General features: G+C 45.8%; 1 long non-coding RNA gene across 1 annotated transcript in view; it reads left to right on the top strand.

The window, feature by feature from the left end:
* Positions 1-24,862, top strand: part of LOC144139024 (uncharacterized) — a 36,654-nt gene extending 11,792 nt beyond the window's left edge. Inside the window, exons 4-8 of the long non-coding RNA XR_013316018.1 lie at positions 1,527-1,561; positions 6,380-6,422; positions 12,826-12,914; positions 16,179-16,321; positions 24,754-24,862. This is a non-coding gene — a long non-coding RNA (uncharacterized LOC144139024). The remainder of the gene's footprint in view (positions 1-1,526; positions 1,562-6,379; positions 6,423-12,825; positions 12,915-16,178; positions 16,322-24,753) is intronic.
* Positions 24,863-27,225: the final 2,363 nt, after the last annotated feature.

Genomic DNA, 27,225 nt, shown 5'->3' with positions numbered 1-27,225 from the left:
AAAAAGAAGCAGGAATGTTCACACTGAAAACACAAATAAATATACATTGTAAACTTGAAAACGCAGTAATCAAATCATTATAGCAACATTGTCTGCGTTTTACGTAAAAGAGTTGGATCTTCCTTTCCTACCTCGTTGAGCTATCTAAGTTTTGTTTCAAGGCCTATAGCAAGGCCCATTTTGTGCCCTGTACGCAGTAACTACAAGTACACATAGGTAATATTCTAGCTTTTGTGACGGCGGAAATGGGTTTGAGACAGGAATTTCAGGATACACCGCGAATGCACGTATTTTTGATGTGGTTTGTATTCGCAGAAGCAGGTTCCCCAGGATAGTTAGCAGCATGTGCACGTTCCACTACTTTCATTGCCTTTCTTGAAAGGGCGTTTTTATGCATGTTTTTTTAGCATTACTTTTTATTTTGTTCGTTATTTTTGCCCCTGGAGCAGGCTTGCACAGTTGAGTTCTTTGTTTTTTATAGTCGTGTGGATATAACCTCCATAATAACAACGATTTTAACGCGCTGTTTCTGCACATCAGTGCAAATTCGTAAACTGTTGGTAATGTATTGTCACAGTGTGTTGAAAGGCCTCATTACGGTGACTTAAGCGTTTTACGTAACAACGTTGGCCTTAAAACTCCCGAGAGGTGTTTGTTTCTCGTTTGAAATAAAAGCAAGAATTTCAAGAATAATACAGTTCAAGTAAAAAGAACTTAATAAGTTGTCCCTGTTGATGATGACGCTAAGGACTACGAGTTCACAGGCAATACTTAACGTGCACGTTCTACTAAACAAATTAAAAATCTTGCCTTCAATTTAAGCTCTTTCAATATAAATGTGAGTTCGTTTGAAAAATTAATAACAAAATGAAGAGGTACAACAACAATTATTACGTTATAAGGACGAGGGGAAAAACATGGCTCCCAGTAAAACAATAATCGCTATTTAGCAGTCGGTTTTAACCTTACAAATTTACGCTCGAAAATTTTCAACCGCAAACTGGAGTATTTTATCTTTGGAAGGATTTTTTCACGAAAGCATATTTTTGGAAATGGATTAAAACATTATCACGACAAAAAACAGGAGAGTTGGTGCACGGATTCTGTTTAAAAGGGAACAACATAAAGTTCTTGGTTCACAAGGCAACAGCAGTTTCGTGCTTTTGCGGAAGCGTGGCGACTGTGTTACCACGGCAGTAAAGATAGCAATATATATGTTCTACCTGACGAGCCATAGCCATGACTATGCACAATCAGAAAATAGGGAAGAATTGCACGCATGAGCAAAGTTTTGCTCCTGGACCTTTTTAGAAAACATACAGTTTACTAGGCTAACAGTGACAATCCGGTGATTCTTTGTGCGCTAAAAGCTTCCCTTAAGCGGTCTATTGTTAAAGGAGCTGTGCTTTCAAGGTACTTCAACCTTATGTTGAACTGCTTTTTTGTAAAAGGGAGGGGTTACGTTAATGTGAAAGTGACTATCGTAAACGTCTAATGCAATTGAAAATTTTCTTATCTTTTTCCAGCCCGAATGGCCTTCTTGGTCCCGGAGGAATTCCAGGTATGATGGGTAATTGTTTGGTAGTTGAAAATCTGCCATCAGAAATGTAATGCGCGGATAACTCTTGAGCCATATTAACGCAGAAAAAGCAGTTCTTAAAATCCCTGCTGTCGCTTGAAAACAACCCGAACCGCTTGTTCTCGAAGCCTAAACTGCATCCTTGCTAACGTTACCTTAAAAACGTTCATGTTATTGTCGAAAAAGACAAGTGTGCAAAACAACATACGAATTGCAAATACTCTAGGAAACTGTTGATAAACAACTTGGGGTTGGGTTGAACTGTTTACCGCAAGTTGCCGTTTTTTTTTGCTAGAAAGCAAAGAATAACAAATTATGCGCAGTAGAAGGTGTTGCTCACACTTCGCGGCCTTCGTTTTATCAAAGGTGCAGAAGGCAGTCTGTTCTGTTCGCTAGCATTTTGTGTAATATTGCGTGGGCAATACACGGGGCATGTTCGCAAAAAAATTTTGGAATCTATCCGCGTCACTCTGTAGCAGACCAAGCGAGAGCACAGCACCAAAATAGAGCGGAGAGATGCGTAGCCCCTTCTCCACTCGCTGCCCTAGCCTTCCCGCGTGCTGCCGCGTTAGGCAGTCTGGGTCGTGGCCTCCGCGATTTGCTGCCGGCAGCGCGGGCGGTAGCTTTTTTAGGGAGGCCAAGAGCATTCCGGAAGCTGGACTAAGTAACAGGTACAGTGAAAATGCGGCAGGGACAAGCGATTGCGATCCAAGTCGAATGTACAGCGCAAAGGAAAGTACCAAAGTTAGCACACAGGGCGCACAAAAGCTTAGAAAGGGCCATCAGGTAGCAATGCATGCGAGCGAGGAGGCAAGCGACGTTCCCCCGGTGACCGACTCTTATCCCAAACATCGGAAAAGAATTAACCGAAAGAAAAAGTGTGGGGTGACTACATAAACATGCACGGTGGCAGGTCAAGGGAAAAATGGTTAGAGGTTCGCGGTCAACTAGAAAAAGAAAAACTGAAGTATATGCCTTTACAGAAACGTTTCTTCGAGATTTAGAAGAGCCCCCAGCAATGCATGAATATATATGGCAAGGCTGTAACAGAACGGTAGGTACTAGAAGGGGGGGAGGCGTCGGTATGCTTATTCAAGAGGGAGCCAATTGGCACAGAGTAAACGAAAACTGCGAAGAACATATGTGGGTTAAGGGTACGGTAGCGGGAAGAGAAACGCTGTTGGGAGTCGCCTATCTGTGGTTAGGTGATGACAGGGAGGTTAGAGAAAAGAATTAAAAACTGGTAGGATGCAGAGACAAATAGAATGCAGAGACAAGACAGAGACAAAACAGAGAGAATAACTGTGAGGGAAAAATTACTTGGGACGATGAAGAAAGCAGCCCAGTATAGACTACAGCCTCGTTTCAGAAGGAGTGTATGTGAAAGGTTGACTCTAATGGAAATAGATGAAATAGGTGCCCACAGCTTAGGAAGTGACCATAAACGGATAACATTGACTTTTGAAAAAATTGAAGGTCAAAACCAGAAAACGGTGGTACACGACTTGAAATTAAACGATCAGCAAATGGCTAATATTGCCAAAAGCCTGGAGACGGAAATCGAGAGACAACCTACAAAATATTGCGACTACAGCGAACTGATTGGTTTCATTCAAGGAAAGATAAGGAACGCGAAAGAACGCAACTACTGCAAAGGAAAAAGAAAACCTAGAAGCTGGTGAAACAAGGAAATCAAGGAAACTATAACACAAAGGTAGCAAGCATCGAGAGAGCACAGGAAGGCCAAGCGAGTGGGAATGCAAACAGAAGAAATAACTTTGAAGTGGAATTGGTACCGCCTTAAGAAGCTGGAAGTACAAAAACGTGTACACCAAAAACTTAAACGAGAAAGTGAGCGATGGGTCTCGAATATACGGACAAATAATAAAGGCGCACCGAGAAAGTTTTGGAATCCTGTAAAGCAACTAAGGAAAAAGACCGAAGAAGTACAACGTCATGTAATAAACGGCGAAGGCCAATTACTAAAAGGGAAGAAGCGGTATTTTACATACGCTCAATGATACAAGAGAAGTTCAGAAGAACAGAGAGAGGGATACAGCATTCAGGGAGTGGGGCAAGCGAAGTGCGCACAGATAGAGAGCTAAAGTTCGAGAATCTAAACTTGAAAAAAGCCGAAGAAAATTTTCCAGCTAATACGGCAACAGGGACGTATGAAATTCCTATACGGTTGGTCAATCTACTGGGTGCAAAAAGCAAGGCACACCTGATTTGAGCAATCGAAATGTTATAAAAACTAAGCAAGTACCGAACAATTGGCGTAAGAGCAGGATGAAGATGATAGATAAAGGTAAAGGAGACAGGGCTGATGCCAATTCGTACAGGCCTATTACAGTTACTTCAGTGGCATACAGGCTGGCAAAGCAAGCCATAAAAGCGGAACTACAGGCGTGGATAGAGGGGAACAGCATACTGGGAGAACTACAAAATGGTTTCAGACGAGACAGATGTTTAGAGGACAATTTATTTGTCCTAACCCAATGCATAGAGGTGTCAATGGCTCAGGAGTGACCACTATGGATAACATTTCTTGATATAAAGGGAGCCTACGACAACGTAGATAGAGAACTTCTATGGAGCATACTTGAACGGGAGGGATTAGGCCAGGAGTTTATACAGCTCCTGCAGGGAATTTACAATGAGAGTGACGTGCAAATTACCTGGGAGGACCAAAAGTGCAGGGAACCGGTAGTCACAAATAGAGGTTTAAAGCAGGGTTGTCCTCTGTCGCCATTGCTGTTCATGCTGTACATGGCTAGACTAGAAAGAAAGCTTGAAGGGAGTAAAATAGGTTTCAATCTATGTTATAGCCGCAAAGGACAGGAAGTGGAACAACATATCCCGGGACTGATATATGCAGATGAATTAGTACTACTAGCAGATAGCAAACTTCACAAATATCTGCGGGGAAGAAGCCACTGAACTGGGGTTAGAGTTTAGCACAGCAAAGTCGGGAGTTCTAGTTTTTAATGACAACACCCGTAACGAATCGGTATTCGTTCAAAAAGCAGGAATACCGTGGGTAACGGAATACCAATATCTGAGCATATGGTTAAACGAAGGTCAGGTGTATCAAAAAACTCAGGAGCATTCAAGAATGAAAGGCAGAAGAAACGCCTCTATCATGAAGCACAGAGCACTGTGGTGATATAACAGATATGAAGTAGTGAGAGGAATCTGGAAGGGAGTAATGGTACCAGCACTCACCTTTTCAAACGCAGTAGTGCGTGTCAAATCAGAGATTCAATCAAGGCTAGAAGTAAATCAGAGGGCCGTAGGTCGATTGGCATTAGGAGCACACAGCAAAACAACAAATGAGGCAGTGCAGGGAGACATGGGATGGGCATCCTTCGAAATGAGAGAAGCACAGAGCAAAATTTGTTTTGAAGAACGACTTAGAAATATGGATGATCCGAGATGGGCGGCCAAAGTGTTACGGTATCTCTACATGAAAAGCGTGGAAACACAATGTAGGAAATGAACCAGAAGGCTCAGGACAAAGTATATGAAACCTGGAAGTGCAGGGGAAATGACCAAGGCAAAAAAAATTAAGTTAAAGAAACAGAGACAACGACCTAGAAAAAGAGGATGGATGCGAAGAAGTCCTTAGATATCTACAGGATCGGGAAGCAGGAGATCACAAAGAAAAAATTAATCGATAATACCAAAGGGAGTGCATTGCTTTTTGAAGCCCGGGCGGGTTGCTTGCGGACAAAACCGCTTATCCGCGAGCCGGTACAGGAATTACAATGCGCAGGCTGCGGAAATGAGCCAGAAAACATGCGACATATTGTAACGGAGTGCAAAAGTATCCGTCCAGTCCTGAGTGATGGAGCCATCCAACTTCCGGAAGCCCTTGGCTTTAAGGTTAGCGGAAAAGTGGATTGGACAGCAGTAGAGGTTAGTAAAAGAAGGTTAGAAAGTTGGTGGGAAAAGAGCAGAGAATAATCTGGGAAGACTTGCGAACAAAGAAGTCAGACTAGCACAAAAAGTTCGTAAAAGTATTTTCTTTTTTATTTTGACAATATTTTTTGTTTATTTTGTTTGTATTTTTGGCGAGGTGATTGTACAGTGGCGTTGCGACTAAGGCCGCTGTGCAACGCCACCCCGATACATAGGAGAAGCCACTAAGCATCATCATCATCCCAAGGCAGTCCACGGGGCAGCGTCGGCTCGCGGAAGGCAGCAATTGGCACACTGACCTGCCGTACGTCCGGCGGCGCGCCATATCGCGGGTCAGCAAGCGTACTGGGGGGCTCTACTGCTCCCACTGGTAGGCATGTGGCGTGACAGGCGATTTCGTACAGGTGACGTAGCTCGAAGTAACCTGACGTCCAGGTGGCTGCGGTGGCATCCGAGTATGTGTTTGCGCGTCTCGTTGCCGTTTGTCACATTAAGGTCGAGATTCTCAGGCATTCATCTAGGTCTAATAATATATCTCCAATTGCTTATTTTTCATTTTTAAATGGAGTGGCTTCTGCTCTTTAAAAAACTTGGAAATTATTTCGCGAATATTAGAACGCTCTCCACCCTAGAAAGTGTGCTGCATCGCCGGTGACCAATCAGCGAAAATGAAGACCTAGCTATCCTTTAAACCGTATGACGTAGTCCTCATAATTTGAAACGGCACTATCGCTGCACGTTTGGCTTGTAACGGCTGTCCAGTTAAGGTTTTGCCGCAAACAAGTGCTTAATTAAAAATCGGCTCATACAGTGCACAAAATGTGACTGTTCAGGGTGGCGCCGGCAGTTATCCAATGAAAGCGTTTGCATTCTTCCTAGGAATGCCACTTGGTTTTGGACCAAGCGGAGGCTCCGGTGGCAAGTAAGTGGTTTGTGTTTGTGTCTTAAGGCGAAAACCCAAGTGCCTCATTTGGCGAAATACAGTCGCTGTTGTTGTCCAGCAGAGAAAATGGCCGCGGCTGGAAAGTGTAAGCGAGAATACGTTTGAGTTTGTGTTGGAATTAAACCGGCGTAGCAGAGTGGGCGCCGAGATCGATACCACCGCGATACCTGCGCACGTTTCCAGTGGCATTAGCCTACTGCGTGGAGCGGGACATGTGAGCCTGATGGCAGGAAAGTGGAGCATGGCCCTTCAGACGAGCAGAAGTAGTCGTTGTTGTTGTTGTTTCTCTCCTGGTGGCACATACCCACGTGGGGGATTGGCCAAGAAACGGGGTGGCTTTTTGGGGCTAAAACGCCCATCTCATAGCCCTATATAATCAGCCTCTAGGAATTGGGGAAATGGTTACCGAATTATATTGTTGCGTCCTGTCAAACAGGGCGCAGGGAAGTTGTCTTGGCGAAGACGCAGAGGCAAAAGTATTTATTAGGCGAGGTGCCTAATTTGTCAAGGGACACATACAGAGAGCACCGGTTGGTGGCAAGCAATATGGCGACCAAGAACAGAGCACACGGGCCGCTAGCTAACGCGCTCCTTCGTCGTCCTCTGCTGTGTTGCATCACACGGCACATACCCAGGCGGGGGATTAGCATGTCCGTCCTACATAACGCTGTCATCCCACAGTTCGGATCCCACTATTTGGAACGTGACATTATAATAGAACTAGAGAAGAATCAGTGAATGATGTCATTTTTGGGAAAATAGGCTAAAAAAGTTTGACCGGGTCAGCAGGACATGCGTCTGGCCTCTGATATGTACGCATCAATGGCCGCAATAATCCCTCTATGACAAAACCCCAGGAATGTGGCCCCAAACTAAAGGAGCACAAGCATCGACAGGGGAAGGCCCATGCGTTGAATTGGTGCGACAAGATACCGTTTCCGAATGAAAGAAAAACCACGGCAGAAGTCTACAGCTGTGGCGTGAGGTGTCACCACTCTGCCAGTAAATATTTCACGCCAATATACGAAGAAACAAGATAAACAAAAGAGATGAAAACACAATGTAGCGGTTAGGAAGTTTATGGAAGTAATTTGTGCCAAAGGCGAAGGGGTGAATGCGGATTAAGAATATGAAATACGGTGTACCAGTGAAGAAGTCACGTCATGAGGGAAGAATTGGAGACGTTCGTGCCATATCGGTTCGTGGCATTCCTTGGCAGCTTTCAATGCGAAATCCCCCTTTGATGCTGAATAAAAAGAGGAGTATTATTAACAATGCTTCAACAATAAAATATTGTCATAACCGTTGTTTTCTGGCTTGTACAAACGCAATTTCTTCGTTCTTCGACAAATGAATATAAAATCCTTGAGGATGATCTTTTTCGGGTTTCAACCTACATGTAGCCCACAAAACGGCAGAACAGAAGTTGTTGAATTGCCTCATTAAAATTACTTTAAGTGAAACACAGGTATTTTTAACCTTTAAAACATGTGCGTATGGTGTGAAGGACTGCATTTTAACTTAAGAATAAAAATGTGCTTCTCTAGTAGCGCCTCTGTTAAGAGGTATTTCACCTGATAAAAATGAATGCAGGAGGCGTACTTTACTCGCCGCCTCAACTTCGCCTCATTTCCCACTTTTAGACAGTTGGTAACATTGATACATAATTTTAATGCGTAGCCTTCTTGGCCGAGTACCCCCCTCCCACAGCCCCTCACCCAGGGCTATGTAACGCCCTGGATTTCCACAAAAGTGCATAATTGGTGGAAGTAACATATTTAACTGGGAATCGCAATAAACCACAAAAAACCAAAATACACTAGAATAAAAACTTTACAAATGATCTCATAAAATCAAAATATTCATTTCACACATCTTCTCCCTCTCCTCCACCCCCGCCCCCCCCCCCCCCCAAAAAAAAACTGGCAAAGATCCCGGAAATACTAATTAGAAATGCGTAAACGAGGAGGATGTGTAACGCCCTGCGTACCCACAAAAAGAACTGCCGGAAGTAACACGTGCAGCTTTCCCGCTCATGGCAGTCCGTTCAACAGCGATTAATCTGTAGTTATTTAGCGTAATGTAAAGTTCTTTCGCACTGCTAATATTGGGGGTGAAAACTTGCTTTGCGCACAGTTTCAAGTCTTGCACGTTTTGCGGCTAGGTTCCTGAGCCATGGAAACTATCCCACAGAAATGCATGGGGAGTAAAATTTCATCGCGAATTACACATAAGCTATTCAGAATCCTGAAAACTACTTCTAGTGTTTCTAGCTTCCCGTTGAAGTCTTGCTTTGTGCCAAATATCACTTTCCTGAAGTAATTTTCCTAGGTTCCTGCGAGGTTAGAATTTTGAGCGGGAAAGCTGGGTATGCACATCTAAGTGTAATCATTAGCATAAAAATAGCGTAAATGAAGATAAAAGGGAGTTTTAGCTTTCAGTTACCGTGTTCACGTTATCGTTTACCGTGTTACCGGAAGCCGGAATTTCCGTTTCCCGCTGATCCTATCGTTTTCAGCGGTAGCATACCGCTGCTTAGCATACCTTTTTCGGTTTGAGTATTTCGGTTCACCGGCCGCCACGCTGCAGGTTACATCTGACGAATTAGTGTTAAAGCAAATGACGCAAAGCTTCCTTGCTCAGAGTTGTTAGCTTTCATTCACAATAGCTTGAATCCTCAACTTTTCGGATTAAGCGTGCACCATACAGTTATTCGTTTCAAAAATATTGTAGTCATCTCCTGCAGAACTCTTTAAAGGAAAACTTGATCTCGGTGGCGCCATCTACTGGGGACAGTTGGAATAATAATATTAACTAGAATTCACGCCTACGCTAAATATTGAGCATGAAATTGGTGAACTATGTTTTAATAATTACACAGAAACCTACACTACATTTCCCCAGCACGATTTTGCAGGCGTGCAAGCGCTTTGCGAGCTCAAAAACTTATCTGGACTATTTGAGGAGGGAGAGGCTTAGCACGATTTTGCAGGCGTACAAGCGCTTTCCGAGCTCAAAAACTTATCTGGACTATTTGCGGAGGGAGAGGCTCAGCACGAGTAGAGGCGGCCATTATTTTTCCCATCTGAGAAAAATCGTCACTTGTACTCATCAGCATCATTTAGCAGAAATAACGTACTAAACAACATCAGCTGAGATTACTTTTACCGGCTGCGCCAACCATCCAGCGTCGAGCGCACTGCTGTAATCATGACTAGAGAATACAGTAGCAATAAAAGAAGTCGAGCTAGTTGAACGTGAAGCTATCTCGTGATGGATTCTTTGGTTGGCCAATTCCTAGGGGCATCCTGCCGCTATCATCATCAGAGGCGCTGCGGACAGGGCGCAGACAAGTGACATGCCCCCGAGCAAGAGATGCTTCGCAGCTAAGAGTTGGTGAGGTAAAGGTTGTTGACGTTGGTGCACCGGTTGAGAGCAGCGTACACGCCCTCCTCTTCGAAGCTTTGTCTTCTTCTCCTTCTCCTTCTTCAGCTGTTACCCTACGAAAAGATGACGACGGTGGTTGAACGCGAAGCTATCTCGTGATAGATTTTTTGGTTGGCCAATCTCTAGGGGCATCCTGCCACAATCATCATCAGAGGCGCTGCGGACGGGGCACGGACAAGTGACATTCCCCCGAGCAAGAGATGCTCCGCAGCTAATATCTTTTAGATTCCTGTTTCTCCGGTAGGTAAACCTTAGTGCTTCCGGGAACGTCTTTTTAAGTCGGTCGTTACTGGCTAAAATGGGGTAGTATTTCCGCAGTATACTGTTTACGTTTGGGAGGCCGTTTGAAAATTTAGTTATTAGGGGAGGCGGCCTGGCGCTTTCGTTTTGTCGCTGTTTGTTGAGCACGTCATCCCTTTTGAGATTAGATGCAAGTTGGTACCCCTGATCGAGCGAGCTTTTTGGGGTGGTTCCTGTTCATGAGGGTGGACGTTAGTTCGTCTAGTAGATGCTTTACGTAGTCACTGTCATCACTGCATACTCTTCTAAGCCTTGTGGCTTGTCCTACAAAGATCCCTTGCTTGCAGTGTCTCGGGTGATGGATTTTATAATCTAGGTACTGCTGCCTGTCTGTTGGTTTTCTAAAAAGGGTGGTTTAAAGTTTACCGTTGTCAAGAATGACGGTAGTATCCATGAAGTTCACTTCCTTTTCGGAATACTGGCAGGAGAACTTAATAGTCGGATGCGAAGAATTGAGATGAGCTATAAACGTTTCCAGAGTCGCGCGACCGTGTTCCCAAATCACCAAGATGTCGTCTATGTAGCGGCTTATGTTCCAATTTGACCGGGTGGCTGAATCCAGTCACACACAAACAGACAAAAAGACAAACAGACAGACATAGACAGACCAAAGTTTCTGCGTTTAAGTAGCCCAAGAAAGACTATCGTCTTTCAAAATTGATGCGGCTTGCACTAGTGGTGCTACGCTGGAGAAACAGCGGAGCCGTGGCCCGGCAACCTCCCCCTGCGATCCACTTTCAATGGAGAGTGGGGGGGGGGGGGGGTGGAGTGCCGCCCGGAACGGCCTTGTAAAATCCATCCTGGGGCCCAATTCTCTAAAAAGGGGCCGCCGTTTTGGAACGACACGGAAGTGTTATGCAAATGCATGTGTTTTGTGCGGGGGGGGGGGGCGCCATTTTGAGGGGCGGAAAATAAGGGAGCACCGCGTTGAGGATCACTGTAAACAGGGCTCGAAGTAACGCGCACTGCACCCCGTCGTTTTGATTGTCGCTTGGCGCCCTGGTTACAGCGACCCTCCACAAGGTTTCCACCTATTTATGGCTCCTCAAAGCGGTGCCCCAATCCGAGAACACATGCATTTGTATGGCGCTACCGCGTCGTTTCGAAACGACGGCCCGTCATTTTAGAGAATTGGGCCCTTGCACTACACCTTGCATCAATGAAAAATAGAAAATTGTAGAAGTCGAAGAACTTAATCGCTATGATGGTATACTTTACATCATTTGTGTAAAGAAACAACTTTAAAAAAAGAAAATAACCAGGCGTGTTGGGCACTCAAAGCAAAATTTGACTGTAAAGAACTCATAGTTCACACAAGCTACGTAAGAAGGCTATGAATTAATAGACAATTGTCGGAATTTCTGCAGATATATATAAATATATATATATATATATATATATATATATATATATATATATATATATATATATATATATATATATATATATATATATATATATATATATATATATATATATATATATATTTTTTAAGCCGATAGTCTTTCTTGGGCTACTTAAACCCAGAAATTTTGGTCTGTCTGTATGTCTGTATGTCTGTCCGTCTGTCTGTCTGTGACCCGATTTAGCCACCCGGCCAAAGCAAAACAATGCCTGCGCAGTAGTCTTATATAGTCACAGCTAAATCTACCCGTCTATGTCCGGTGAAATGTTCATACTTGTCAACATTATTGAAGAAGAACAAGACATTACGCAAATATGAGACAACAAATCAATACAGAAGTGATATTTGCAGTGTTCCTTTATAAAAAAATCAAACATGCTTGAATTTGCGAAATTAAATACTTCATCAACTGCAGAAAAAGAATTCACTCCGCCGTCGCCTGCTGTCGCCCGAGCCACTATAGCTTCTGGGGCCATTTTAACAAATCAACCGGCAACAGTTACGCAAGGTTCCACTAGGTAGGTTCCACGTTCTGCTTGCAACGCACGTGGAGTAGGGAAACGCGGTTCTATAAACGCTGAAGTAGGGCGCCTCGATTAACGCGCGTCTTCACCGTACGGCAGCGTTCGCATCGAGACACCCGGTTTGGAGCAGTGGAACGCGGGAAATTTAAAATGATTTAAGCAAACCTTTGGCGTCTTTACCTTGGGAGGAGCGCGACGCAAGAGGAACAACATGAGAGGTGAGCGGGAAAGCGAAGGGAGGCATTTACTTCGCAAAAGCCGATAAAGACTATCGTATTTTGACGGCATTTGCAACGAAAGGAGCAGATACGCGGCCATTTTTTTTAAATACAGCGCAAAGAACACAATGACCAACAAAGACGAGCTCTTGTCCTATCCCCTTCTTTATTGTCCTTTGCGAATTTTACATTCTCAAATTTTAAAAATATGTCTAGGAGCTCCGTTTACTTCTTGGCCGGGAAGTTTTGTACATCTTGGCAACAAGAGCCAGACAGGAATCTCCGCCAAATGGTTCCAAGGCGAAGGGGGTAAGGGAGCTTTGGCACAACAACAGTCGTTGCTCATCAACTGGGCATGCACCAAGAAGACAAGAAAACACAAGCCGGGTTGAATGAAATCTAGGGACCAAACAATACCTTGACAAAAATTCTTTGTGGACCCTACAAAATCTGAACGGTTGAAAAAATACCTTGGCCTCTATTTGCAGCCCATTTGGTGGCCCCGGCGGGATGCTTGGTGGCCCTGGCGGGATGCTTGGTGGCCCTGGCGGATTTGGTCACCCTAGCGGAATGCAAGGTTTGAAAATTTTGGGTATTTATATTTCAAACCAAGAATGGTGCATATAGAAGAAAACATAATTACGCATGCTGATGCGAGAATACTGCGAAGAGCTACTGCCACACTTTCTTTACCAATAACGTTAATTACTTAACGACGACATTTTAGAGGTGCCATACCTTACTAGTTCAAAAGTTATAAATGTCGGGAAATAAGATGAAAAAGGAATATTGAACTTCACCCATTTTCCGAGGTATATTTGGTGTGCTTTCACTTACCGTGGTTTTTTAGAATGGACCTTTTTCCACGAACTTTATCTCCGCATGCGCTTGCAGGCACCGCCGTTAGTTTTGGTGACTCGCTTTTATAGCGATTGCCGGTTTTTACAGATGCAGTGGGCGCACCGGGTTCAACTTCAAAAAGGTTCTGGTTGGCATTCGGTAGCCACTGCGTAAGCCCTAAGTAATTGCAGGGTGAACCATTGGCATTGCCAAACGTACTCAACTTCGTCAAGAGCGCACTCAAAGAGCGACGTTTGCGCATAAAGTTAAAAATGGGAAGCGCGGGGTTGGCGCAGAGCGCGCCTCTTTGCTACCACTAGGGGCGCTCCTAGCTATTAGCAATATTGGACAAAAGCGTCACCAGCAGCCACCAAGCGTCAACAGCCACCAATTGTGATTTCCATATTCGCCGCTGCCAGCGCTGTTCTTGGAGTGGAAAAGGGCCATTATAAAATCTTCTGTTAAGGGTTACTCTTTTCAAGGAAAACCCCAAAATCGAAACACTCTGAACTCAGCTGGGAGCATTGTCCGAAACTTATGACTCTTTCTAGTTTAACAACCCAACGTTTATGGCTTTTGTACATACTCATTCTTTGACAAGTTACAGCACTTTTTATTCATATTACACTTGCTATTTCGTTGCCTCTGAAGCAGAAACGAGAATATTTATGTGGGTGTGTTGGATTCAAGCACGTGAGATAGCTGCTGTCGTTGCAGTTAATGCTCTAAAAGCAAGTTTAACTAATAAATGCTCCTTGATACTTTACCAAAAATTGACTACAGAACTTCTGATACTGGCCGCGGAAGCATGTTTCACAGTGCACAGCAAGGACACTTAACTACAAGGTGATACTCAAAATTACGTGCTCCGAGGCTCATGCTGTGGCGCCTGTATAACACATATTTGGCAAATGGTGAACTTTAGCCTGCTTCTCGAGTCAGTATGGTATATTTGCAAACGTTATTTTCGCTCAGAATTGCAGACAATTGCACCCGCTGCGCGAGGTGTCGATATCAATTGAATGTCATGAAAGGTGTAGTTGCGCGAATTGCTGCTGGCACTGTTGGGCAGCGCCCGCAGCTTAGAAAACTCAGCCCAGTCCATAGCCTAATATTGTGGAGGTTATTGATATCTCATGAGCAAGAGTTCGAAGTCAAGAATCAATGCAAACTTTTCGTCATGGTCTGCTATCATTATCAGAAATATACCGCTACTGAGCGCAGTCGTATTCACCTGCGTATATAAAAAGGTTATTTAAGTATAGCGATTTGCCAATCGAATATTTTGTAAATGAATATTCTTGTTCTTAATGAAACAAAAAAGCTTGACAATCTTTTAGTTGGGTATTTTGTAGAGTATTGGGCAGCGCAATGAACAAGACGAAGCAAAGACCAGACAAACACAAGTGCTTACTAACAACCAAATGAAATATTGCACCGGGGCGGCAGTTTTATGCATGCTGGTCGACCACCAAAACAAAAGGAAGAAAGAAGCAGCGGTGGGGGAGAAGGACCAAGGAAAAACCGCATCAAATTCTTTCCTAAAAAAACGCACAGCGATGGTGACAGGAGAGACGTGTGAAGTTTTCACATAGCGAATTTCCCAATGAGCGAGACGCTCGGTGCACTCATACGATATTCACCATGCTGAAGAATGTAAAAAAGCCGCGTAAACGTCGCGTGCCTTCTGCTGCCGATAACGCACCAATATACTCATTTTTTGCAAACAACGGAGTGACGCAGCCACAATCTTTTGCAGTGCGCAGCAAGGTCACAGCCAACAGTCCCATTGAGCGCATTGGCGTGTTCGCGCAAACGGTCGTTGATGCAACTGGCGGCCGTCTTGCCTACGCAGCACTTTTTGCGATTCAGTGGGATGCTGTACACCACTTGACATTTTCACTCAACACAAGGCCGAGCATGATTCTTTTCGCATGTCTTGGCTGGACTGTTCCTGTAGTTACCTTTCCTGCACATGTGTGTAAGTTTGTTCAGCGCTGTTTGTACTGCATTTGAAAAATGCAGTATATTGGGCCGTTATTGGGAGCAGGAGGAGGTACGCGAGATTTACGAGGCATTTTGCATCGTTCAGCACGGTGAAGATTGTATTAGTGCACCGAGCGTTTCGCTCATTGAGAAAAACATTCCCTATCTGAAAACCTGACACGTGTGTCGTGTGACCATCGCTGTGCGTTTTTTGGAATGAATTTGATGCGGTTTTTCTTTGTTCCTTCTCTCCTACCCATCCTTCTTTCTTCCTTTTGTTTTGGTGGCCGATCAGCACGCATAAAACTGGGACCCCGATGCAATAAATCATTTGGTTGTTAGTAAGCGCTTGTGTTTGCCACGTCTTAGCTTCGCCCCGTTCGTTGCGCTGCCCCCTACTCTCAAAGTTATGTACCAACCGGCTCAGGCTTGAACACGTGCGGAGAGACAGAGCGCTCAGGACAGGATAGCACAGACACGCACACAGCGCTCACTCACAACTGAAGTCTATTGTCGCTTAACAAGCAATAAATCGGGAAAATATTGGTGCAGCTTGCACTTGCCATCTGGGCCTGAAGGTATTGTGAGCATCTGCTGGAACTTCACCCGGCTGCTCTCCACGCTACATCACCATTTCCCAGCCCCCGCGCCACTTGAGGAGCCAGGAAAGGAGGCTTGGCAGACGGCGTTTACCCTGCGAGCGGCTGCCAGCCCAGAACGAACCAAACACACTGATGATGATCGTTCGCGGCTGCAGAAGGAAGATGAAGGTGACCAGTTTTGGCTGGTCGATGATGATGAATAGCGTGGAGAGCAGGCGGGTGAAGTTGGAGCGGATGCTAACAGCGTTGCAATAAATAAATATTAACGATTACGTTCATACAAAAATACAAATGAGTGATATGTTGTTTGCGTGGGACCAAGGTTTCACTGGGGATAACAGTACGTTGGAATTTTTAAAATGTGAAAGGCTAAGGGATGCGTTAAATTCTATCGTTCTTCGGTGGCGGTCCAGGAGGGCCACCGTTCTTTGGTGGCGGTCCGGGAGCGGGAGCAGGAATGAACGCCGGATTTGGAGGAGGTTTCGGCCCTGGAGGAGGTTTCGGCCCTGGAGGACCCGGTTTCTGAACCAGCGGTTTCTGCGGTACAGAGCATTCAGTAAGGGACCCTTTTTTTCCGAACTGACATTTATACCGTACACTTTACTTTTATTGCAATACAGTGAACTTACCAAAGTATATTTTATCATTTAATCGATCACTCATTTCAACTTTGCTTAACAAAGGGGGAAAAAATTAGGTGTCATAGCACTCTGTGGGGGTGGATGGCCAGCGAAGCCTCTTTGCACGCGAAATAGAGGTGACACTGAATTCGTGGAGAAGGTACAAGCAAACTTTATTTCTCTCAAGCGCTGACGGGTGTTATCCATAAGAAAGAGTGCTGCGTCTCAAACACGATAGATGCATGGAACTGTGCCATATATTTTGTGGCTCAGTGGATAAACAAATTAGCCGTTGATAAGTAACCGTGACTCAGTGACTAAAGAACTGTGTTGCTCAGCCCAACGGCACAGGTTCAATACCGCCCGCGGAGGCCATTTGTCAAATGGCGGCGAAAAATGTAAACGCCGGTGCACCCCATTTTCGGAACCGGATTTAATTTGACCCCAGCGGGTCAGATTAATCCAAAGTTCTGCAATATTTCGCGACGCATAGCCCGGGTATTGCTTCCGTTCGTTGGAATCCCAAACCGGGAATAGAAAAATGACAACACATTTGCCGTATTCAGCCTGCAGGGTATGAACTTTCGGGGATTTGCAAATGATTCCCCCTTGTCGCACACTGTGCATCAGCTTACTTTGTGCGAACTATAAAACGGGCCAGAACAAAGTATAACCAGAGTCCTTCAATGCTTTACTGGTCACGAAACTGCTCCGTAACTCAATGGGAGAGCTTCATATGCTGCGTTTGGCCGCCGCGCGGTGGCGCCACCCTCTCACTGAGGTCACTCCTCGGGCGGCGTTGCGCTGGCTCAAATGGCGGAGCCGTGGCGAGTTGTGTTTGTTGGCGCCTGTAGCGGCGCGCGCGGTCCCTATATGAAACGAGCGCCGAAGTTTCGTGACCAGTAAAACATTGAAAGACTCTGGTATAACTAAGCTCAATAACGCTGTGGAAACAAAAATCATGGGGGACATTTAGAACATTAAAAAAATGTGTAAGCAAAATCCCAGTCGAACCCTATGTCGGTCTGCTCTCGAACTTTCGGTTGACCTTTGCGGCCGCGCCAGTAACCACTTTACGGGCCCTCTGGACAGCACCGTCCGTTGTTCCTGTCGCTAACAATCGCCATTTCCCTGTGCACGATGCGTCGCCCTTTTTCAGAGTAGTCTTATCCGTACCTGTTTCAGAAGAAGTAGATACGGATACGCCTTGCACACCGAAACATGCATCCTGAGCACCATAAATACAGACGGGTGTTGATAGCCAAAGCGCTGAACTAATTGCACGGTGCCAACACCACAGTCATGTACACTGACGCAGCCAACCACAGTAACAAGAGAGCTATGGGGCGGTTGTGACTTGCGAAAACGAACACATAGCAATACAACCTCACAACAATGCGACAGGCTGAAGCGCTGGCTATAGCACTAGCGCTAACGCAAACAGATAGCGCCACCGCAGTTACGGACTCTCAATGGGCTTGCCGAAGTTTCACTTTGGGTCTAGTGGCACCGGCAGCAGTTCGCCCTCCGCGAAGCAAACCCCCAAACCGGAAGGTCGAGATCGTTTTAACCCTGGCCGACTCGTCCATGAAAGGCAACAAGTTCGCCCATTTCACGGCCAGAGCCCTCGCAGTTCAGGCCCCGGAAGAACAAGCGGGGCGTGCCCCCCAACGACCGACCATGAAATCATGGATCATTACAAGTAAAGCAGGAAGACTCAACTGACAAAAGAGAAGGAAACCACTCTCAGGTTGCTTCGAACGAATACTTTCCCCACCCCCTCAAATGAATTTACTACTTGCCACCCAGAACCACCCACTAGGCAAATTTTGTGGACAACCAGGCACACTCCCTGACATCATCTGGGAGTGCAAGGACATGCCATCCCCCCTCCTTCCCCTATCCCCGAGCAGTGGGAGTGGTAGGCTGTTTGCTCGCACCTTTCCTACCGGGAGTTTCTGGTATGGAAGTCCACCCTGGCGAAGACAGAGCGTGGAATCCTGAACTGAGGAGCCTCTTCCACCGAACACACTGTTCAATAAAAAGTACTGCTCCTCCTGCCCACCTTACACAAGGATGTTCCCCTTTCCTGATGCGTGATCCCCGGCTCTCGTAACTTCAACTTTTTAAGTACGAATGCACTTTATAAGCGACCCCAAACCATCCACCGCCGGCGGCGGCGGCGGCGGCGGCGTCCGCAGTGCTCCTCTATATTTAAAAAAGAAACAGCATCCGGCGCCAGGTTTCGATCCGAGGACTTTGCGGCCGCAGCGCGACGCTCTACCGACTAAACCACGGACGCTTTTTTTTTTCTTTATTTCCAGACAAACACCGCTGTTACAAACATAATACACAACAACAAAACAAACCCATTACACTAAGACACAAAATCACTGTTCCACTCTAGGGTACAGTGCTGACTACTAAAATATTTTCATTTTTGTTAGCTCCTCCATTTGTGACAACCAGTCTGGAACACATTGGCGTGCCTTTTGAACTTCAAGAAAAGAGAATATGGCCTCTCGGAAATACTCATTTACTGGCCGCGCATCAATGTCCGAGTGGCGGACTGCCATTCGGCATCTCCATATACTGTGCAGTCCTAGTAACATTACTAGATCTAGAGGGACGCCATCATCATCAGGTTCAACGGACAAATACCGAATACCATGGGCATCGATTGGCAGATCTTTTTTCAGCGTACGTTGCAGCACATCCCAGAAGAAGACCCCGTCCCAACAGTCAATGAAAACATGTTCAATGGTTTCCGGTTTGTTGCATAACCAACACTGCTCACCCCACGGCATAAAAAGGCCTTTTTCTTGCATCCATGTTTTCACAAGGAGTGTCCCGGTGTGTAGTTGAAAGAAAAATGTTTTACATCCCGGTGCAACTGGCATTCTTTTAACCCGTTTTAACACATCTCGACCCGTGCCAGCCGAGTGAGCAATTCTGTACATAGGAACGGGAAAAACAGTGTCACAGAGATCGTTATACAGTCTCTTCCTAGTCACTGCGCTCAAATACTCTAACGAAAACCGTGCGCATAGAAAACGTAACGAGTCCACAACTTCTTTTAGATAGCCACGGATACCACCTGGCATACACAATGTCGTAACAGACAATTCAGGCAAAACCCTGCCCAATCTCACTTGGCAAACGGTGCGCAAAAAGGGATCCTTTACATCCCTCCAAAACAGAAAGCGGTTTGCCAACTGACGTAAAAAGAGATGCGTTAAACCTAACCCCCCTTCCCGTACACGTCGAAAGAGATTTGTACGACTCATCCTCTCCCAGATTGATCCCCAAACAAAAACTGCGAAAACACGATGTAACTTTTGGACGTTTGCCCGTGAACAGTGGAGTACCTGTAACACATACCAAAGTTTGCTCGCCATAAAAAGGTTGCAAATCGTTGTGCGAGCGAAAATGGAAAAATTGGCGCCCTTCCACTTCTCTGCCTTTTCCTTAAGCTCTACGGCTTGTCTCCTCCAGTAAGGGTCACTGTCAGCATAATACTCTATAGGGGAACACCAAGGTACTTCACCGGTGTCGTCACCCACTTTACATTTTGAAATACCACCGGTGTTGAACTCCACTCTCCGTGCCAGATGCCCAGGCACTTGTCCCAGTTTACAGCACATCCACTAACATAACAAAACCATTTAACTGTATTAATGACCCTAGCAATGCTTTGTTGATCTACGCAAAATACAGCGATACCGTCTGCATATGCTAAAACTTTAATTTCAGCTGCATGAAGTTGAAATCCCTTGACAGTGTCGTTTTTTATTATGCTTAAACATAATGATTCAATATATATGCAAAAGAGGAGGGGGAAAGAGGACACCCCTGCCTCACGGACCTCTGTACTTCTATACGCCTTCCAACCGCTTTGTTAACGATAAGTCTAGTTGTACAGTTGTTATAAGCCATGCGCACACCCTCTAGAATAACTGATCCGATGTTACTATGTTCCAAAACCGCCATAAGTCCATCGTGGGGCACACGATCAAACGCCTTTTCTAGGTCTACCTGTAGCATTGCGACGCCTGTATGCGTCACGTCACAAATCTCAAGCACACTCCGTGCCTTGTGTATATTCGTGAAAATTGACCTGCCTTTAATACCACATGTTTGATGCGGCCCCACTAAGATGCTAATTACGGTCTGCAACCTTCTAGCCAATATTTTCATTAGTATTTTATAATCAACGTTTGTTAAGCTTATGGGCCGGTACGATGTGACTTGGCGGAGTTTGACAATATCATCTGTTTTGGGAATTAAGATCGTGTGGGAGGCCGAAAACGATGGTGGAAGCGTTTCTAACATATACGCTTCTTCAAACACAGCAGTTAACACAGGGGATATGTCATGTTTAAAAGCCTTATAAAAAGCAGCACTCAGGCCATCTGGGCCTGGTGACTTTCCCAGGTTTAAGTTGTCAATAGCTTCCTTAACCTCCTCAACGGTGATAGGGGATTCCAAAAGTGACTTTGCTTCATCATCAATTTTTGGCAGGAGTGACACAAATTCACTTTCAAACTTTGCCAGTTCAATAGGGCTTCGAGAAAACAAGGTCCTATAGTGTTCAAAAAAAGCACGTTCAATATCTACTTTTTCACTGCTAATTGTGCCATTATATTCAATTTCCGTTATTTCGTTACGGCGAGCGTATCTTTTTTCCGTCCCCAGCGCTCTCTTGGTGGGCATTTCGCCCGCTATAAATTTTTCCGCTCTCGCTCTGACAAGCGCTGCGTGATACCGCTCCGCGTCTATCTGCTCAAGTTTAGCTTTTGTGGCCCGTATCTCTTCTTTAAACGCCCCCGGTGCTCGCCTTTCTTCAGCAACCATCGTCTGCAACATAGTGCGCAACAGGCTTTCTTGCTTTTGTTTCTCCTTTTTAATGGCACTTGCCCTTTCGATTGCTCCCATTTTTATTTCTTGTTTGAAGTGTTCCCATTGAACGCCGTATTTTTCACTGCTGCACTTTTCTATTTTTTCCAAAGAGTTTCTTACTCGTTCCATAAAAATATCTTCTAAGAGTTTGTCATTTAATTTCCATAAATCCCATGTAAATTTCTTGGTGTTTTCCTTTTTACTACCAAGGCAAAAGCAAACTAAGCAGTGGTCGGAGAACGAAACAGGGGATACGGTGTAGTCACAACACGAAGGCAGCAATTCGGCTGAAATGTATGCCCTATCCAAGCGGGCGTGGCTAGCCCCTTGAAAATGTGTAAACTGGACATCTTTTCCGCTGCCAAAACAATCTCCCACGTCTTCCAGATCGAAATCATTCACAATTTCGCATAATAATACAGTGCTTACATCACGATAAGGCGTATTGCTGGTTTTGTCCCATTCCGAGCAAACACAATTAAAGTCACCCAGTAACACTGTATATCGTTCACTGCTGCAGTATTTTCCTATTTCTTCAAAAAAATCGCGCCTTTCTTGCACTCTAGTTGGTGCATATACACAAATCACTCGCCACTGCTCTGATGATAATGCGAAATCACAAAATACAAAGCGCCCATTTTGGCATGCTGTTACGTTTTCAATCACCACCTCTAACGACTTGCGTATCAGAAGAACACAGCCTGCCGACAGTCCAACAGCGTGGCTAACACATACATAGTAGCGCGTTGTAAAAGGCCGCACCATAACGTCGGTCTGGTCCTCACTTTCGACTTTCGTTTCCTGAATGGCGATGATGTCAAGATCTTTCTCCGTTACAATGCGGTACAGTTGATTTTGTCTCCTCTTAGCTGAGAGTCCTCGTACATTGAGGGTAGCTAATCGAAATGGCTTATGGAAGGACAACATTTAGGGGAACCAGACCGAGCGCATGGCGCTTACCTTAATCTCACGCCGTATGATGTGCGTTGGCCTACACGTGTTCACGTAATCTTAGTGCCGCCTTCTCCAGGCGACAACCCTCCTGGCTTGGCTGCTGCTCGCTGATTCTTTTTTCCCCGTACGGCCTGCCACGGCGCCTCTGGCTTTCGCTGGTTGGGTTCCTCCCCAGCCTCTGGGCCATCTTCATGACGGCGCTTGTTTGGCTGCACCTCGAACTCCATTATTGCGCTCTCAGCTCCGGTAGTTTCAACGCTGTCCCCTTCTTGAGCGGCGGCGTCCGCCTCCCGAGAAGAGTCAGCTGCTGGCCCGATGTTCCCCTGCGTCTTCACTGTCTTGCTCGCGTCCATTTCCGTAGTGGCCTTGCCCGTTGCCTTCTCAAGGCTGTCCCCTTTTGAATCACCGGCGTCCGCCTCCCGAGAAGAGTCAGCTGCTGGCCCGATGTTCCCCTGCGTCTTCACTGTCTTGCTCGCGTCCATTTCCGTAGTGGCCTTGCCCGTTGCCTTCTCAAGGCTGTCCCCTTTTGAATCACCGGCGTCCGCCTCCCGAGAAGAGTCAGCTGCTGGCCCGATGTTCCCCTGCGTCTTCACTGTCTTGCTCGCGTCCATTTCCGTAGTGGCCTTGCCCGTTGCCTTCTCAAGGCTGTCCCCTTTTGAATCACCGGCGTCCGCCTCCCGAGAAGAGTCAGCGGCTGGCCCGATGTTCCCCTGCGTCTTCACTGTCTTGCTCGCGTCCATTTCCGTAGTGGCCTTGCCCGTTGCCTTCTCAAGGCTGTCCCCTTTTGAATCACCGGCGTCCGCCTCCCGAGAAGAGTCAGCTGCTGGCCCGATGTTCTCCTGCGTCTTCACTGTCTTGCTCGCGTCCATTTCCGTAGTGGCCTTGCCCGTTGCCTTCTCAAGGCTGTCCCCTTTTGAATCACGGACGCCACGCTGATATCAGTGTGAGTAACGCGCCTTATATCTTTAACGCATTCAAACTACGTCGTCAGCGGCGTGCGTTGGCGACTCAGCGGCGTTATAGCGGCTTGATAACTGCGTGGTGTACACGTGATACTACAAACCCGATGGAAGAGATGGAAGAGAAGGCGGCGAGGCGGTGGGCTGCGGGGGCCGAGCGCAAGCGCCGCAAGCGGGCCGACAACCGTGCATTCGCACTTTCACATTCTCCCCCTCGGGGAAATGCGGGGGAATTTTTTGACAATTCTGTGCAGCCCACAACAGTGTTTCGCACGTAACGCGTTCGCACGTAACTTGTAACACGAAACCAAGATCTAAAAAGTTTTCCCCTTAAAATTGTTGGTACCAAAAACCCTCTTGTCTGCACAGAAGTGTGCACCTGCTTGACGTTTACATTGCTTACGACGCGTTGCGTGGCTGCGAACTCGGGTATGCTCTGGCCTGACGTCAAAGTTCGCCGGGACACGACGTGTCGCTGCAAACTTTGGTATGCGGTGGCCTCACGTCCCCCTGGGTCTGCGACGGCGCGGTGTCGCTCTTTGAGGTCTGACGTTGTTAACCAGCTCCCACAGCTGGGGAGTACGATGAGCTTTACGCAGCTTGACATGTGAGTGGGCTCAACAGTAAAGCTACCGATCGTGAAAACTGTAGGCACAACGACGCTCTCACATACCCTCTCACGGAGATTGCCCAGTGATGATGACAACTGCCGAAAGAAGCTGTCAGCAGATTCAGCAATTCCCATTTGGCTGTGACACCTACATACTTACACTCAATTCTCAGTCACCCCAGACCCGCTCAGGGGGATTGGCCAGTGCAGTTCTCAGCTGCCGATTCCCAAACTTTCATTTCCGGGAACGGGAACATTATTACCCACACAAATGGATTAAGTTTCTTTCAGAACTTTCAGGCCACCTTTCTGGCAAAGTCAATTCTTTCTTTAAAGATATCTACCCAGAAGAAATTATGCTTTGAAGGTGGGTCAAGTTGCGTGAACGATCAGCTGGGTTCGAGACGTTAAAAGAATGGGCTGCCCAAACTCCTCTGGCATGATAATCGAAGTAGAAAAAGGGGCCCACAATTTGTATTGTTTATCGCAATTTTTGCCAGCAATTTTTAAAGACTTCCGCACGAGAATTATGAGCACTGGTGTGATTGCTAGCAGTGATGGCAGCATATTTATTACTGGTAAACGTACTCTTGTTGCTGTACAAAGGAACCAAAGGGGTTGACACGCATGCAAAATTATAAGCTTTGTCTGTCTGAACAGGACATCGATCAAAAAGATAACCGCACCAAAAGCAACAAATTTCAGTGGGAAACCTTTCCTAAAAGTTTTACGTCTTTTTACAAACTCTGTTTTAGAAAATAGCTTTAGTTGATAATTATTGCACAACAAACATATTTCATTTTGCCTATAATAGCGGATCTTAAAGCAGCAATATAGAGATACGAGTCATGTCTCGCGTGTGGCGCTTACAGGCTTCGTATTTTGTGAAATAGCGCAATCCGAGTGAATTTGATGCCTATGTGACGAACAAATCACTTTTTTTCAGGGGCATGATTGCTGAATGATTGTGACAACACAATATTGTAACGGCCTTTGGTGGCATGAAGAAAGTCTTTGACGTCATATAAGAAAAAAAAAGTGCTTTTCAAATAAAGGTCTCTCATGAGAATGGACTGAGTTTTTATAAGCTTTCTACTGAGGTTCTATAGCGTTAATAAAAAGTTATTTAAAACTCTTACTCTCTACACTGAAATCATGAGAAAGTCAATAAGCTTTTTATTGCACAAATGCAACCAACATTCTACTGTCTTCAAGATAATAAGTTTTAATGCACTTCATATTGCGTTTCAATAGAGGGAACCAAAACTCCCATCGTATAAACTGTGGCGAACAGAAAGTCAATAAACTTTTTATTGCAAAAGCGTAATAAGCGCTTTATTGCTTTATTATATTTAGTTTAACACAATGTGTACTGCGCTTCAACCAAACTGCTAATTTGCAGACAGCTGTCATTAGCCAGGCAACCAAGTTTTTATTACGAACACGCGACAAGCATCTTATTGCCTTCGTTATGTTGAGTTTCAATAGACTGTATTGCGCCCCTATAGCTGACTTACAGAGGTCTGGTAGTTTATGGCTGCATATATGTGGGTTCCTATTGCGCCGCGTGTCCCGGAGCATGAACCGAGATCGCGCGATGGACGGCCGTCATTTCGTATTGGGAGCACTTGCGACCGGCGGCGCTTGGGGTGACGGACATCACCGCCGGACATTGCGAGCCCCTAAAAAGATCCGCTGTTAAAACTCGCTAGAAAACCTGACTCAGAGGTGACAGGATGTTACGACTATAATAAATAAGAATTTTACAGAAAGCTAATTGAGATAAATTTAATAAAAACTCATCAGAAATTCTACTCAAACTTAGCTCATATGCAACAGGCACAATAAGAATTTCAGATAAATCGATTCGGGATAAATGTAGTAAAAAACTATCAGAAACTCTCTTCGGGCTTGACTCACATGTAACAGGATGTTGCGACTATACTCAATAAGAACTTTATAGGAAGCCAAATGCGATAAATTTAATAAAAAGTCATTAGAAAATCTATTCAAACATGACTCACAAGCAACAGGCGGTTACGATTATACCGTAGGAATTGTTTTGAAGGTTTATTAAATTCTTTTAATAAAAATAATACAAGAAACTAGTAAGAAACTGTGTTTAAGGCCGTTACGGTCCATTGACTTTCCTCCACAGACTTCCAATTAAAACTCGGTGGCCAATTTGTAATGGAAACTCAACAGAAGTACTCCATAAAATGTCAATAATATCGTTACGCGGCGGCAGGACACGAACAATGAACGATTACGAACGATCTACTTACACTATTTACAAGCGGCCATGGCCGAGTCCACTCAGTCGGCACTCCCGGCCTTCCCTCGTCGTCTTCAACGCCGGGAGATGGCACCATGGTGCATTGTCCATTTGTCCCGCGACACTACCACCCGGCAAGGACGACCGCCCCGGTCGAGGCCACAGTGACAAGGTATTAAAGGAGCCATGAAGAGAAAACACAAGTTTGGTTCATTCGAAAGATTGCCTCGTTAGAACCATAACGACACCACTTATAACGCAAACTTCGCTCAAATAAGCTACATAAGTAGGAAAAACGGGAATGGTCATGCGACCCACCAGCTCATTTCCCGCAACAGAACCTATGCCGTCACATGGGCTAAGCTCTGCGATTGGCGGAGGCCGGCAAAAGCAAACGCATGTTAGGCAGGGCTTACAGTTTGCATAACGAGCTAAATGCCCGTGAAACATACTGCACATTCTTTTTATGACAAAGAACGGTGGAGTAAACGGTTGAAGTTCCGAACGAACACGCAAGCGTGTGCGCCAATGCGTACGAAACAACCGCCTGGCCGAGCTCGACATCTCGCCGTCGCGCAGACGAATTTTCGGGTTCGAGGCGCTCTGACCTTGGAGGAAAAATGCCGTAAACACCGCGCATTGACGCTCGTATCTTTCTGGTCGAAGCAGAGAGCTCGCGCGAACGGCTTTCCATACACGACACCGGCCAACTGGCATAAGCGATACTGCTACTGAAGTTGAACTATTATTAACCGTAATAAAAATACGGCACATACGTACCAGTCTGTATTCGTCCGTGGCGACGGCGCTGACGAGGCAGCGGTGCCGACGGCAGGGCGTTCGTCTGTTGTGGCTATCGCGGAATGGTCGCTTTCCCGTCCACCGCGTATCCCACAACTCTTGCCGCTCGTGCACTTAGAAGCGTTGAGCGTTCAAGTGGTGTGAGGTTGTTAAATGCAAGCCCGAGCTCCTCGGCGAGAGTTTTGTTCTCCGGATCAGGCGATTCCATGACTAGGGCTGCGGGTGCACTAGGTTTTACTAGCATTTTTAAAATGGCCGCCGTCTCGGTCGACTCCCGCGTGTGGGTGCTATATGGAGTCGACATACTAAGTATCTGTTTCATGGACCGGCCCGTGTGACACC

Source organism: Haemaphysalis longicornis, unplaced genomic scaffold, assembly GCF_048455015.1.
Source record: "Haemaphysalis longicornis isolate Haplotype H1 unplaced genomic scaffold, Haemaphysalis longicornis Haplotype H1 scaffold_5, whole genome shotgun sequence".
NCBI lineage: Eukaryota > Metazoa > Arthropoda > Arachnida > Ixodida > Ixodidae > Haemaphysalis > Haemaphysalis longicornis.
This window is presented reverse-complemented; position numbering and strand designations above follow the sequence as displayed.